The sequence below is a fragment of the Arachis ipaensis genome, chromosome B02 (assembly GCF_000816755.2).
Source record: "Arachis ipaensis cultivar K30076 chromosome B02, Araip1.1, whole genome shotgun sequence".
In the NCBI taxonomy this organism is placed as follows: Eukaryota; Viridiplantae; Streptophyta; class Magnoliopsida; order Fabales; family Fabaceae; genus Arachis; species Arachis ipaensis.
In genome coordinates, this window is record NC_029786.2 from 41,563,892 (window position 1) to 41,581,310 (window position 17,419).

The following is a 17,419-nucleotide window of genomic DNA, read 5'->3' on the forward strand; positions in this document are numbered from 1 at the left end:
GAGTAGGATTCTGGGATTGGATGGCTGTGACAAACTTCAAACTCGCGAGTGCTGGGCGTAGTGACAGACGCAAAAGGATAGTAAATCCTATTCTGGTACAACTGAGAACCTGCAGATGATTAGCCGTGCGGTGACAGCGCACTTGGACCCTTTTCACTGGAAGGATGGATGGTAGCCATTGACAACGGTGATCCACCTACACACAGCTTGCCATAGGAGGACATGCGTGCATGAATCAGAGGATAGAGGAAAGCAGAGATTCTGAAGACAAAGCATCTCCAAAACTCTAACATATTATCCATTACTGCATAACAAGTAACCTTTAATCCATGCTTTCTTGTTTATTCGCAACTCAACTGATAAATATAATTGACTTCCTGACTAAGAATTGCAAGATAACCATAGATTGCTTCAAACCAACAATCTCCGTGGGATTCGACCCTTACTCACGTAAGGTATTACTTGGACGACCCAGTGCACTTGCTGGTTAGTGGTACGAGTGTGAAAAGTGTGATTCACAATTCGTGCACCACTTTGCCATACACCAGTTGATATGGGGACATTCCAAGTGGTGTTTTGAATGCTGTTCTGTATGCCCAAAGAGCATCATCCAGTTTCTTTGACAAATCCTTTCTTGATGCACCCACAGTCTTTTCCAGAATCCTCTTTAGCTCTCTGTTGGATATCTCTGTTTGCCTACTTTTTTGGGGATGATAAGGCGTGGCCACCTTGTGTTTTACCCCATATCGTAGGAGAAGAGCTTCTAGTGGTCTGTTACAAAAATGGCTCCCTCCATCACTAATGAGTGCTCGTGAGACTCCAAACCGGCTAAAGATATTCTTCCTGAGGAAGTTTATGACCACCTTGTTATCATTTGTTGGGGTTGCAATAGCCTTTACCCACTTGGAAACGTAATCCACTGCTACCAAGATGTACTTGTTTGAATATGAGGTTGGGAATAGTCCCATGAAATCGATTCCCCACACATCAAACAGTTCGAATTCCAAGATGAAATTTTGTGGCATCTCATTTCTTTTGGGCAAGTTTCCAGATCTTTGGCATTCATTACAGCTCTTTACTAGTTCTTTGGCATCCTTGAAAAGAGTGGGCCAAAAGAATCCGCTTTGTAACACCTTTGCTGCAGTCCTGTCCCCTCCAAAGTGGCCTCCATAGCATAAGCCGTGGCAATTTCATAGGACCTCTCGTCCTTCTTCCGAAACACATCTTCTAAGGATTCCATCTGAACACTTCTTGAAGAGATATGGCTCATCCCAGACAAAGTATTTTACATCATTCATGAGCTTTCTTTTTTGATGTTTATTGATCTCTGGAGGTAAGGCCCCAGTTGCCTTGAAGTTGACAATGTCTACGAACCATGGTGCTTTGTGAACTGTCATCAGCTGCTCATCAGGGAAGAGCTCATTCACACTTGTATCATGTGTTCCACTTTCCTCATGTGGGATTCTAGATAGGTGATCTGCTACCTTGTTCTCCACTCCTTTCTTATCTCTGATTTCAATGTTGAATTCCTGCAACAATAAGATCCATCTTATTAGTCTTGGTTTTGATTCTTGCTTGGCAAATAAGTATTTAAGTGCTGTATGATCTGTGAAAACAATCACTTTAGCACCGATGAGGTATGATCTAAACTTGTCAAATGCAAAAACTATTGCTAGCAACTCCTTTTCAGTAGTGGTATAATTTCTTTGAGTATAATTGAGGACCTTACTAGCATAGTATATCACATGGACTAAGTTATCTTTCCTCTGTCCTAACACTGCCCCAACTGCAAAATCAGATGCATCATACATCAATTCAAATGGTAAGTTCCAATCAGGTGGGGAAATGATAGGAGCAGAGGACAGCCTTATTTTCAAATTTTCAAATGCTAGCATGCATGATTCATCGAAGATAAATGGTGTATCAGATACAAGGAGATTGCTTAAGGGCTTGGCTATCTTTGAAAAATCTTTAATAAATCTTCTGTAAAAGCCAGCATGCCCTAAAAAGCTCCTAATTTCCTTGACATCATTGGGTGGAGGCAGTTTTTCAATAAGTTCCACTTTAGCCCTGTCCACTTCAATGCCTTGGTTAGAAACCTTATGGCCAAGGACTATTCCTCCTGTCACCATAAAGTGACATTTCTCCCAGTTCAAGACCAGATTGGTCTCTTGGCACCTTTTCAATACTAGGGCAAGGTGACTCAGGCAGCTAGTAAAGGAATCTCTGAATACCAAAAAATCATCCATAAAAACTTCGATGAATTTCTCTATCATATCTGAGAAGATAGAAAGCATGCAGTGTTGGAAAGTCGCAGGTGCATTACATAGCCCAAATGGCATGCGTCTGTATGCAAACACTCCATATGGGCAAGTAAACCAGGGGCTGTCTGAGATCGGGTAGATTACCCCTCCCTGCCATAACTTCATAACTTCTTTCTGTACCACTTCCTTCATGATCGAGTTCAGCCTCCTTTGGGATTGAATGGATGGTTTGGCATCATCTTCCAGTAGTATCTTATGCATGCATATGGCTGAACTTATTCCTTTCAGGTCAGCAAGAGTCCATCCAATGGCATCCTTGTGCTTTCGCAATACTTTAAGTAGTTCATCCTCTTGATCTTGGCTAAGGCACGAGCTTATGATCACTGGGTAACTTTTATTCTCTCCTAAGTATGCATATTTTAGAGTGGGTGGCAGTGCTTTGAGTTCAAGTTTGGGTGCTTCTGACTTTTCGTTCTCTTCCTTTGGTGCACCTTGTATATGAATCTCTGCTGTTGCAACCTCTTCACTAAACGTTGACTCCTCCTCTATTAAACTTTCAGGTTCTTCTTCTTCAAAACTTTCCTGCACTGCATCTTCAAGTGAGTCCAACCTCATACATTCTCCCAATTGTTCTGGTGGGTAACTCATAGCCTTGAACACATTGAACGTCATCTTTTCATTGTGTAATCTCAGGGTGAGATCTCCTTTTTGTATATCAATGACAGCTCCAGCAGTGGCCAAGAACGGCCTTCCCAGGATGATGGAAGCCTTGGCTTCCTCCTGCATGTCCAGCACTACAAAGTCTGCAGGGAAGATAAAATCTCCCACTTTCACCAGCAAATCTTCTACGACGCCATGAAGGAACTTGAACGATCAGTCTGCCAGTTGTAAGGCTATTTTTGTTGGTTTAGCCTCCTCGATTTTCATCTTCCTCATCATAGCTACTGACATCAAATTGATGATGGCTCCTAAGTCACAAAGAGCCTTCTCCACTGTGATTTCCCCTATGATACAGGAGATCTGAAAACTCCCGGGATCATTCAATTTCTGGGGCAGTTTGTGCTGAATGATAGCACTACATTCTTCGGTTAATATCACACTTTCGTTGTTCTTCCAGCTTCTCTTCTTAGTCATTAGCTCCTTTGAAAACTTGGCGTAGAGTGGCATTTGTTCTATTGCTTCAGCAAAGGGTATGTTGATTTGTAGTTTCTTGAAGATTTCCAAAAATCTCGAAAACTGGTTGTCATCCCCCTTCTTTTTTAATTACTGAGGGTATGGGACTCTTGGGACGTCTGGCTTTAGCATTCCTTCCCCTTTTTGTGAACTCAAAGTGGGCACTCGAGCTCCATCCTGCTCTTCTTCCTCTTTATTTGAGTCCTTTTCTTGTGGTTTCTGGGGGGTTTCCTTCAGTTCCTTCCCACTCCGAAGGGTGATAGCCTGACACTCCTCCCTTTGGGTTGAGTTAGTATTGCTGTGAAAGTTGTGGCTGGGAATTTGCTTGAATAAGTAGCTAATTTGTGTCTCAAGTTTCTTGATGGCAGCATCCTGATTCTGCATATTGGATATCATTTCTTCTCGGAACGCTTTACTGTCTTGAATCTCTTTGCCTATGCCTTCAAGTAGATTCTCAATCCTTGAGAGTCTGTCATAAATTGATGGGTGATTGGGATTAGAAGTGGAAGGATGAGGAATGTTATTTTGGTTTTGATATGGATGTGGAGAGGTGTTGTTATGGTGGTGTTGATATGTTCTCTGTGTGAATTGTTGGTGAGCTGCATTGTTGTTGGGGTTGTGACGTCTCTGATATTGGCCTTGATCTTGTTGATTCCCCCACCCAAAGTTTGGGTGATTCCTCCAACTAGGGTTGTAGGTCTTGGCCCCGGATGAGTGGTCTACTGCTTTCTTTGATTCATAAGAAAGGCCTTCATAGAAAATGTGTAGCTGCACCCATTCATTGAACATATCTGGTGGACACCTCCTTGTCAGGTCCTTAAACCTCTCCCATGCTTCATATAGAGTCTCACCATCTTGTTGCCTGAAAGTTTGGACCTCAGCTCTCAGCCTGTTGATTCTTTGGGAAGGATAGAATCTGGCAAAAAATTTGTTCACCACATCTTCCCAAGTTGTCAAACTCTCCTTCGAAAAAGACTCCAACCACTTGGCTGCCTTATCCTTGAGTGAGAATGGAAATAAGAGCAGTCTATAGGCGTCAGGATGAACACCATTAGACTTCACCATGTCACATATCCTCAGGAAGGTGGTTAGATGTTGATTGGGGTCTTCTTAGACTCCTCCTCCGAACGAACAGTTGTTCTGAACAAGGGTGATGAGCTACGGTTTTAGTTCAAAATTATTGGCATGGATGGTTGGCTTTTGAATGCTACTTCCACAGTTTCTTGGGTTTGGATTGATGTAAGAGCCTAAAGCTCTTCTCTCCTCCCCAGCATGATTTGCTCGACCTTTTCTGCCATGGTTGTGAGCCTCTTCTTCATAATGGTTTTCCATGTTTTCTTCCATGTTTGGTTCAAAGTATTCCTCCTCTTCCTCGGCACCCACTACTCGTTTTTCTCTTGCTTCCCTCCTTAATCTAAGGAAGGTCCTCTCAGGTTATGAATCAAAGAAAGTTGAAGCACCGCTTCTTCTCCCTATCATACAACCAACAAAGCACAAGCAAGGAAAATAGATGCAGGAAGTATTTCTGTTAGAATTACTGTTAGTGTGAGTGATGCAATATATCAAACAGTTCGTGGTTCAGTGAACTGAATTGTAAATAACTAAAAAAAAAACGAAAAAGTGGGGGGAGGGGAAGAAATTAACTAAAACTGAAAGTAAATTACTCAAACGGAAAATTAAATCAAACAAACTAAAAATCCTCAATCTAGTTATCCTCCAATTTAATCATTGTTGATTCAAAATCAATCCCCAGCAACGGCGCCATAAACTTGATACGCGGAAAACTTGTCTTGCAACAAATTTCCTTCGGCAAGTGTACCGAATTCGTCGTCAAGTAAAAACTCACAATAGAGTGAGGTCGAATCCCACAGAGATTGATTGATCAAGCAACTTTAATTAAAGGAATGTTCTAATTGAGCGAACCAGAATTTGAGTTGGGAATTACAGAAAAGTAAATGGCAGGAAAGTAAATAGTGGAAACAGTAAATGCTGGAAATAAAGAGCTGAATGTAAATGGCGGAAAGTAAATTGCAGAATCTTAAATGGGGGTGGGGCAATTGCTCATAAAAGTAAATGGCAGAAATTAAAGAGAATGGGTAAGATTAGAAATGGGGAGTTCATTGGGCTCAGGAGATGTTGCATTCTTCGGATCAAGTTCATTTTCATCTCTTCCTCAATCAATGCATTCATTAATCTCCTTGGCAATCTTAAGTGATCGAATTACAATTCCTTGTAATTCAATCTCTCAAATCTTGATCAATAGCCAATTCCTTGGTCAATTGCTCATGAGAAGAGATGAAGTATGGTCACTGATTATACCACATGCATTTTCCAAATCAAGTGTTGGAAGGATTATAGTCACATATCCATCCACACCCAATTTGGTCCAGCATGAGAAAGCATTTCTAGCATGATCCTTTCATTCCTCTTTCAAGGTTCAGAAGAGATCCAAGTATGAATAGCTTCTTTTCCAAGATAACTACCCAATTGGATGAAGATCGAAAGCTTTCTAGTAAAATCAAGAGAAAAGATAGAAGAAGGAGAATGAAAACTAAAATTGATCCATCAAATTACAACATAGCTCCCTAACCCAATGAAAAGGGGTTTAGTTGTTCATAGCTCTGGAAAATGAAAACAAAGATGGAGAATACATGCTGAAAGTAAACTAGAAGTGCAGAGAAAGTAAAATACAGAGAGTAATTCTAGGCCAAAGGCTGCCTAAAATTTCCAGCTCTCAAACTAATTCAAAGTTACTCCTATATATACTACTCTTCTGATCTTCTAGTTGGCTCTTCAAGTCTTGGGTATGGGCCTTTGGATCCTGAGTTTGAAGCAGTTATCTTCATCATTGGGCTTAGCTTGGCTTGCAGAGAGAAAGTGTGAAGTAGGCAGGGACATTTAGCTCAGGACGTTAGTGGTGTTAACGTTAAGTGAAAGTGTGGGTTCGAGAACGTTAGTGACAATCACCTTTTTCACTAACGTTGCTCACCCAAGTATGAGCCACGTTATCTTTGGCTCTTAACGTGGCCACTTATGAGCTTGGTCCAACGTTAGTGACAAAGGGGAGTGTCACTAACGTTGGCCTTATTGTCTTCTTCCACGTTAGAGTTCACGTTAACTAAGTTAACGTGACTCTTAACGTGGGCTATGATGGCTTCGAGGGCGTTATTGGCGATTACTTTTCTCATTAACTTTGCAAGTTAGCTCCCATTCCACGTTAGAGGTCACATTAGTTAGATTAACATGGCTGCTAACGTGGTTCTTCCTTGCTTCTTTTGTCCTGAAATCAAGCAATAAGGTGCATCAAAGTTCTAATCCAAGTAATGGGAAATGCAACATCCAATTTGTCATTAAATTCATGCAAAATCCTCATGAAACCATGTAAAGTGCACAATGTATGCTTGAATCAAGATGTAAGTGAATATCTACCCAAAAAGAGCTTATTTTCTAAGAAAATGCATGAAACTACCCTAAAAACAGTAAAGAAAAGGTCAGTGAAACTGGCCAAAATGCCCTGGCATCAAGTACCTAGTTCAATTTTGTCCTAATTGTTCATGTTAATTTTTTGTAATGTTGAAAATTAGGTAAAGAATTAGGAAAATTTTGAAAAGTGCATCCATCACATCATACATACATATAGGAAATAAATTTTGGGGAAAAACAACAAAGAATTTCCAAGAATTTTGTTTTTAGGGCGTTCTATTGAATTGATTTGGAAAAATATTTTTAAACTTGCTTGAATGAATTTTTGTGGAACATAGAAGAGGAAAAAGCAAAATATCTTGTGAGTTTTTGAGCCTATAATGAGTGGTTACACCTTTTAACCACTAATTTTGTTCATTGTGTGCTATATCTCTTCTATGATTGTGATCTTGGTTTTGGTTGATTCTTTATTTCCGATGTTTGATGTCTTGAATGCATTTAGCATGATTGAGGCCATTTTTGAATTAAACGCACTCACCCATATGGACCTACCATTGCATCTACCTTTGTTAACCCCTTTTGAGCTTTTTTTATCCCCATTGTTCTAATTGTTAGCACATCACAACCTTAAGCGAAAAACCATGAATAACCTTGAATTGCTTCTTTGATTAGCTTACGTTGAGGAGTGTGTGACAATTAAGTGTGGGGAAAATTTTGGGAAGCATTGGTAGAGAAACATTTTCGTTTTGGGTAATTATTGAAAATTTGGGAAAATGGGTGCTCATTCATGTATCAATTTGCTTTAACCATATGCATTTGTCATAGAAAAAGAAAAAGAAATAAAAAAATAAAATGAAAGAAAAAAATATAGTAATAAGATGGGACAAAAGTTATCCCAAAGAAAGAAAAAAAATGAATAAGAAATGCATATGTGTTTTGAATAGAAACTAAGGCATGAATGTGTGTGTGAAAAGAAGTAATGGGTGGCAATGATGCATTATTGTGATTTGATTGGTTGAGTTGGATACTTAAGCTAATAAAAGATTCAATCTTTTAGTCCACTTAGCCATATATTCATCTTACCCTTACCCCAACCCCATTACAACCTTCTAAAGACCTCATGATACTTGCATGCATGCATCAAATACTTGTTGATTGTTAGATGAAAAGCAATTCCTTGAAAGCATGATTAGAGAAGACTTGAGTGATTAAACCCTAAACACCGAGTGATTAGAGTGCATACACATAGTGAAGGTTCGATCACTCGATTCTATGATTCCATACCTTCTTATCATGCATTCTTGCAAGTTGCTTCATTTTGAAACTTGAATCAATTCTCTAGATTTTGCTTGCATTGGATTATTTCCTTGCTTTGTCCTAGATGTTTACACTCTTGCTTGGGAATTTAATTGTTTGTTTTCACCAATTTCATGGGAAATTATAATATAGATAGATATATAGGTATAGATAGTATATAGTATACATTGCATGCATATACATAGTTGCATTGAATAAGTTGCTTGCCCTTTTATCCTTCTCCTTGTTGGTTTAGCATGAGGACATGCTATTGTTTAAGTGTGGGGGAATTGATGAGTCCATATTTTTCGATATATTTTTGCTCAATTTGGATGGATTTCATCATATAAACACACACTTAAACACCAAAATAGCATACTTTTGTGTTTTCTCTCTAGATTGTGCCTAAATGTGAAAACATGCGATTTTGAGCTTAAATTAGTGATTTTAATCCCACTTTTATGCCATTCGATGCCATGACATGTTTGTTGAGTGATTTTAGGTTCTAGAGACAAGTTTGGAAAGGAAAAAGTGGAAGGAAGCATGTACAAAGGGAGAAAGCATGAAGAAAACAAAGGAGGCCAGGAGAGCTCAGCCATGCGTGCGTGCGCACAAGGATGCGTGCGTACGCACAAGGAGGAAATCAGCATGCGTGCGTGCGCACAACAACTTGTGCGTACGCACAAGAACACAAGCAGAGTGAATCCAGAGCATCGCGAAGTGTGCGTGCACACAACCCTCTGTGCGTACGCACAAGTGGAGGTTCGGCGAAGTATGCAGATGCACACACCTGTGCATCTGCACAGGTACCAATGCATGCCTCCATTAAAAAGTCATGTGCTGCACAGTTTTGAGGGTTTCTAGGCCCATTTCTGAAGTACTGAAGGCTGGTTTGAGAGGCTATATTAAGGGCATATCAACACATAACAAAGGGAGCTCACTTGTACGGTAGAAACACATAGTAGGAGTAGGAGTAGTGTAGATTAGGAAATTCTCTTTTAGGGTTCTTAGTTAGGGTTTGTAGCATTTTATACTTCAAGTTTTGATTTGGGATTATAGCAATTTTATTGTAAGTATTTCTTTATATCTCTCTTTTACTATACCACTTGTTCTACACTTGCTTTTATTTTCATCTCCTTTGTCCATATTTACGTAGTCTTGCAATTTCAGATTCCAAGTTGTTTAATTTGATGTTTGATGGCTTTTATATGTTTGTTTGAGTTGCCTTTATTGATTTTGAGCATTTGTGGTTCATAGCTTTTATTAATTTACCAATTTTGCCATATTTTATGATTATGCATATTAGGTGTTCGATAAAATGCCAATTTTGATTATGGGGTAATTTCCACCCCTTGGCTTGGGAAAAATGAGTTTATGGATTACTAAAGCCATAATGTCCAACATTTAGTGATAATTCGTGGGGTGTTAGTTGTTATTGTATCCACTAACGCTAGCTTTTTACCAATTAATTTGGTAAGTTAGCTAGGATTGTGGATTAATGACAATTATGCTCACTTGACTTATCCTTCGATGTTAAGGGTTGACTTAGTGAAATTAATCCATCACAATTATCACAATTGTGGTTATGGCAAGGAAGGGATTCCATGACTCATCCCAAGTCAAGGTTTCATTTATGTTTTAAACCACTTTTCCATCAATTTTGAGTCTTACTTGTTTATATTACATACATAGTTTTTTTGTTCTTTCATTAGTTTATTAATTGTAAATTTTGTCTTGTTCTTTTATTTCTTTATTGCTTCCTTATCATTGAAAACCCCTTGTTTTCTTGCAACCAAAATTGTATGCACTTGTTGACACTAGTTCCTAGGGAGAACGACCCGGGAGTCTAAATACTCTCGGTTAATTTGATTTGAATTGTGACAATATCTTGGATTAAATTTTGATTAGGATCAATTGTTGGTTCGGAGCTATACTTACAACGGAAAATCTATTTTGTGAAAAATCCAAAACCACGTTTGGTTATCTATCAGTGCCAGTGAGGCAAAGAAAATTATGGAGTTTTGTGGTTTTCCTAGCACTAAACACTAGGCTCGGCCTTTTGTGCCGAGGAGGCAGAGAGGATTATGGCTGTTGCACGAATCATGAAACTCCTGGCACTAAACGCCAGGTCGAGGCATTTAGCACCAATTAGTCAAAGACCTTGCTCGCACCGCGAGACACTTGGTGCCAAACGCTAGGCTCGGCGTTTGGCACCAGCATAGCAGATTCGCTTTTTCTTCTTTTTCTTCTGCACAAACTCTGCCAAACTCGCCCGGATTTTTCCTAAGACAAAGAAAACCATAATGCGCCTCAAAGTAGCATCCAAATAGGTTTCAAACACTAAAATCTCAATAAAACTTACTAACTTTATATCTAAAATAATAAGAAAATGGAGAAAAGATGCTCACGCATTGTAACACGAAACTTGAATTGTTGCTTATCCTCAAGCAACTAAAAATAAAATTAAACTGAGAAGTGGAATTGCTTGAGAATTGAGCTTTCAATTTAGCTCCTATCTCTTCTCTGAGTGGGGTTGGTGACACTGTAATTCTGAACAGTTTTGGCATCTCACTATTCTTTGGAGTTCAGAAATGTTAATATCCTTTAGAACTAGAATCCGGATAATATTATGAATTCTCTTTCTTTTTAACCTCTGATTAATCCTTGAACACAACTTTTCCTTTTGTTATTTTCTTTGGTGCTTTGCACCCTAAGCCTAGCCGTGACTCTAAATATTTTGTCTCAAACTTTACTTGACTCAAAAACACCACAAGCACTTAACTGGGGAACTCTTTGAGTTCTAATTTTCTTCTTTTAATTTTTTTCCAGTCAGTGGTTCTTAGAACCTTTGGCATACTCTTTATTGGCACTTGGTCTCGACTCTAAGTGTTCTATCTCGATATTTCCTTGACACATTTACACCATAAGCATATGGCTAGGAAAATAACTCTTTGAGCTTTTGATCATACTTAACCTTCCTAGTCCTTGATGCTCAGAGCCTTGGACCTTGCTTTTATTTTCTTTCTCTTTTTTAGCTGTTTCTTTTGCTTCAAAGATTAATTTTCTGTTTAATTTGGAGAATGCATAATACTTATCTAAATTCCTGTACTTCAGGAATCAACAGTCTTAACTCTAATATCAATATACACTGTTCTATTCATACATTCAGAACCACAGATAAATGCCACATCAAGATAAATAAGACAACTTAGAATATATAAACTCAAGTTCTCATGCATTCTATCACTTTTCTATTTTTTTTCTTTTCTTTTTTTTTTCAAGCTCGATGCACAATACATGAGATAACTTTTCAATAAAAACAAAAAAATACTGAAAAAATCTGGAAATAAAAAAAGACTCAAACTAATACTACTCATGCAAAGGATTTAAACATATAACAGAAAATAAGAGATAAGAACTTAAAACAGAAAATACGGGGATTATCAATAAAGAAACTCAACCACCTCAGTCGTCCTCAGCTACTCCAAAATCACGCCTCAGTTGCTCCATCTCCTGCCTCTGGCTCTGCTGCTCCTCCACTAGCTGCTAAAGGAGGGCAAAGTGGCCCTCATGGTCTATCCATAGCTGATCAACGGACGATGCCAAATGCCCAATGGATGATGTCAACTAATTTCAATTATCGTGTGGAGGGAAATAGTATCCCTGAGGCATCTCAGGCTACTAAGGCTGAGGTACAGGAGCTGGCTCCTCTCTCGGGGCTCTAGCATACTCCTGAGCATACTCCATAGTCTTCTTAGAGATGGGCCCACTCGATGGGGATAAGAGTGTCATGTTCAATGCGCACCTTAGCAGCCTCACAAAGGCAGAAGATTAGATGTAGGAACGCTAGCCTGACACTGGTGGAGTGGTGCAGATTTTGAGAATATCCACAACTGAATCAGCCTGTGCACCGGGTCATTCAAGTAATACCTCAGGTAAGTGAGGGTCAATCTCACGAGGACTGAGGAACTGAGCAACAATGGTCCACTGATTGGCTTATTCAGGCGAATGAAAAATTTGGGTTTGTGGGTTTTAAAAGCATTAAACAATAAAACAAGAGTAAAGAAAGCAAATAGTGAGTTCGGTATAGAAATCAATGAGAGAAATAGTTACAGTATCAGAGATGTTTACTTTTTCGGATTAAGGTTTCTTACCAACTATTTTAATCATGCAAGATTCATTTCATGGCAAACTATAATTGACTAAACCCAAATCTCTTAGTTTTTTTTGTCTCATCTAACCTTCATCAACCACCAATCTCTTGGTCACTTGATGCTGATTAAAGGATTAAGTTCAAATCTAGTTTATGGCCATAGAAACCCTAATTACCCAAAGCTAAACGGATTATATGTCACGTATCCAGATTAGTTCAAGTAATTAGCAATTTAGGAGGAATTTACTTTCAAGCTGTCTCTAGGTGAGAGACCTCTCCCAAGGGTCACAAGAACGCATCTAGAATAAGGGTCATACTCTCGTTCCACCTAGATTCATAAAATTAAGAACGAAGCAATCCTTGAAATTGAATCAGTACATTAATTAAAATAGAATAATAATAGTCTTACTCCATAGAAATAAACAGAGCTCCTAACATTAGCCAAAGAGGTTTAGTGACTCATGACTTATAGAGAAAACAAGGGTTCTGAAAAGTGTGAAAGTGCAAAAGTGCGAAGATCCCCCTAAAGGGTGAATCTTTTCCCTTTTATATCTAACCTAATTTGATTTGAAAATAAAATAAAATATTAAATCTTAAAACTAAAAGATATTGTTTGTAAATAGAAATTACAAAAATAAAATAAAAGATAACTAATAAAAGCTAAATCCACTTGAAGATGCTTCCTTAATAGGCCTTCAATTCGGATTGCCTGGTGCTAAACGCCAGTTTCGGCATTTAGCACCCCAAAAAGGTAGAAGCGTTCTGTCTTGTTAAGCTTGCTGGCGCTAAACGCCAGCTTGGCATTTAGCGCCCAGAAGGGTAACTCCAAATCTTTTTCTTTTGCTCTAAACTGTGCCAAATTGCTCCAAATTTCACTTGAAATTATCAAACACTAAAATAGCTCAAAGAGGATTTTTGCACTAAAATATAATAAAACTTAATAAATTTTAACTAAAAACAACTAGAAAACAAGGGAAAAAAGGGTACAAGATGCTCACGCATCATAGAGGTATTCGTAGTTGCCTTGTAGATCTCCTGTGGAGTCACCTGCTCCACCTCCACCTCATTACCGAGTATGATGCAGTGAATCATTACTACTCGGTCCATGGTCACCTCAGAATGGTTGCTTGTCGGGATGATGGAGCACTGAATGAACTCCATCCATCCCCTAGCAACTGGTGTCAGATCGTGCCGGCCCAACTACCCAGGCTGCCCCTCACAATTGAGCCTCCACTGGGCTCCCAAAAGGCATATGTCTGTTAATATCTGCTCTGGCCTCTTGTCCCTGTTGACCCTCTTAGTGTAGCATTCATCATCCTCCCAGTCAGTGGTAGGCGGAGTGTCTCTCTCATGCTCTGTGGACTAAAATTAATAACTCACCCTCTCACCATCGTCTGCTAGTTCTTGGTGCTGGGGTATACACCTTTCACATGCTTGTAAGTCACCCAACTATTAGCATAAAATTCTTGGACCATGAGTTGACCCACCTCAGTAACTGGGTTGCACAATGTGCCCCGGATCCTCTTCTGAATCTCAGCCTGAATCTCTGGGTATTCGTCCGGTTTAAGGTCAAATTGAACCTTCGGAATCACCTTCTTTTGCCCAGTAATATCATGGAAGTGGTCCTCATGGACCTTGAAACTGAACTGGGTCGCATCATAAGGACCGTTCATTGGGGCTTTCTCCTTCCTCTTCCTATAGAAAGACTTTCCAGTCTTGGGTGCCATCTGTGATAAATACTAAGGAAAGAAAGCAGTGCGGTAGAGGGTAGAGGGAAGAAGATGGTGGTATGGTATGGGAAATATGGGGGAATTTAAAGATATGGAGGATATGGTAGTGAAAGAGAAAGAAAAGGGTTGTAAGGTTAAAAGAAAGAAGAAGATGTATATTTGTTGTGGTTAAAAGAGTGGAGTAAAAGGGTATTTATAGGAGGTTGGTGAAAAAAATTAAATAAGAGGTAAATGGGGATTAGGGTAAGTGGTTATGGGAAGGGAGAGTTATGGAATGGAGGGATATGGGGAAATGGGAAGGAGTTGATTGGGTAGTGGGGTGGTGCAGTGGGGCTCATAAATATCCCTTTTTCAAATTCAAAACTCCTTCTCGAAGGACCCCGTCAGGCACTGGCCTGGTGCTAAACGTCGCTCCTGGCGTTTAGCGCCGTAAAGGCAGTGGCGAATCCCCTAGATGGCATGCGTCCTGGTGCTAAACGCCCAACCTGGCATTTAGCGCACCTAAACTGAAAATTCCCCTCAAATTAATCATATATCACACATATCCAAGACTCCATATCATCAAACATAACAATTTACATAAATTAATCATATACCCAATCATTCAATCCTATCTTAAAGGCCACTATCCTAAGTTATCCACAACATATTAACTAAAGGAAACCGAAACTATACCTTGGCCGATTTCCACACAAGCTCAAACCACCAAAGATGGTCTTTCCACAAGCTATCCAAGCTTCTATCAAGAAACTCAAGCACAGCCACTACTTTAGCTCAACACCAAGTACTCCAAAACACCAATTCAAGCTCCAAACAACATATATTTCAATCTAATATATACAATATATCCAAATTAATACTAGGGCTCAACATTTCAACTCAACTTTTCAAGTGTGCCATTCAAAACCAATCGTTATCAATTCCAACCAAAAACCCTAAAATCGACATAATCAAGTATCATAATATTTATCCTTGAAACATAACATTTTTTCACTCACTTATCACCCAAATCCAATTACACACCTACACTCATTTCCATAACTAGTTCGAGATCAATCTAATCTCGTAGCCACAATCAAACTCAATTACCTAGAAATCATCATTTACATTAACCGACTAAATCCTTTGAGTATTCAAGCCTAAGATATTTCTAGTCATCCCATACTACTCCTCATTACCATTATCTTATGTCAATGCTCTCGCAAGTCTCCGCTGCGTCACTCTGATTTTCAGCCGCTAAAAACCCAGTTATCCCAAATAATGCCTAAGTCCATCCTAAGACTCCGATTTCAATTTAGGGCCTTAGACTATTCTCTATGCTTAAATCAAAATCTCATTAAAATCCTCAATCTCCATAAACATATTACGCAGGATCTCAACACAAATCAGGGTACCTACTCGGATTATTCATCCTTAAGTACAAAACCATAACTTGACATAATAAACAACCAATGAATACCGGTTATCATAACTAAAATCAAATGTAAATTATTGTCAAGCCCAGCCAAATTCAAGCCTTAGTCATGCTCACTTGTTTATCTCCATTTCTAATTGCCTCAACACTCAACAGTTCACCATCTTCCCAATGTTATCCCAATACTCTGCTAGCTCTAACGGTAGTACTCTACGTGGCACAATTTAGTTCAATTCTAAGTTTTGGCACTCTCGGTCCTAAATTCTCATCTTTGCCATAAGCCACGAATAAACACAGCGATTTCGTATCCTTTATGGCAATTAGAGTTTAGTTATCATCTTCGTAATTACCTTAACCTTGCTGTTGAAATCGATCTGCATTCTACTTTTCTCTACGATGGCAATTGTTGGCTATATGTCCAGGCAGCCCACAAGAATAACATACACCTCTCCCTTTCGCTAGGGGATACTGGTCACAGTTGGTCCCTGATGAGTGGATAATATATACGCTTTTTGGCATTGTTTTTAGATAGTTTTTAGTATGATTTAATTAGTTTTTAGTATATTTTTATTAGTTTTTAAGCAAAATTCACATTTCTGGACTTTACTATGAGTTTGTGTGTTTTTCTGTGATTTCAGGTATTTTCTGGCTGAAATTGAGGGACCTGAGCAAAAATCTGATTCAGAGGCTGACAAAGGACTGCTGATGCTGTTGGATTCTGACCTCCCTGCACTCGAAATAGAATTTTTGGAGCTACAGAAATCCAAATGGTGCTCTCTCAACTGCGTTGGAAAGTAGACATCTAGGGCTTTCCAGCAATATATAATAGTCTATTCTTTGCCCACGTTTAGACGACGCAAACTGGTGTTTAACGCCAGCTTTCTGCCCTATTCTGGCGTTAAACGCCAGAAACAAGTTGCAAAGCAGAGTCAAACGCCAGAAACAAGCACACACCAAGTGGGTCCGGAAGTGGATTTCTGCATCATTTACTTAATTCTGTAACCCTAGTAACAAGTTTAGTATAAATAGAACTTTTTACTATGGTACTAGGGGTCTTTTCCCCTATTTTCGAATTCGTATGCCATTTGGGGAGGCTGGCCATTTGGCCATGCCTAGACCTTGTTCTTATGTATTTTCAACGGTGGAGTTTCTACACACCATAGATTAAGGTGTGGAGCTCTGCTGTTCCTCCAGTATTAATGCAAAGTACTATTGTTCTTCTATTCAATTCAAGCTTATTCTTATTCTAAGATATTCATTCGCACACAATAACATGATGAATGTGATGATTATGTGACACTCATCACCATTCTCACTTATGAACGCGTGATTGACAACCACTTCCGTTCTACATGAAAACAAGCTAGAGTGTGTATCTCTTGGATTCCTGGTCCACGACGCATGGTTGCCTCTCCTGACAACAGAGCCTTCCATTCCGTGAGATCAGAATCTTCGTGGTATAAGCTAGAATCAATTGGCAGCATTCTTGGGATCTGGAAAGTCTAAACCTTGTCTGTGGTATTCCGAGTAGGATCTGGGATGGGATGACTGTGACGAGCTTCAAACTCGCGACTGTAGGGCGTAGTGACAGAGGCAAAAGGATAGTAAATCCTATTCCTACACGATCGAGAACCAACAGCTGATTAGCCATGCGGGAAACCGTAGAGGACCATTTTCACTGAGAAGACGGCAAGTAGCCATTGACAACGGTGACACCCAACATACAGCTTGCCATAGAAAGGAGTATGAAGGATTGGATGAAGACAGTAGGAAAGCAGAGATTCAGAAGGAACAACGCATCTCCATACGCTTATCTGAAATTCTTACCAATGAATTACATAAGTATCTCTATCTTTATTTTATGTTTATTTATCTTTTAAATTATTAAAACTCTATAACCATTTGAATCCGCCTGACTGAGATTTGCAAGATAACCATAGCTTGCTTCAAGCCGACAATCTCCGTG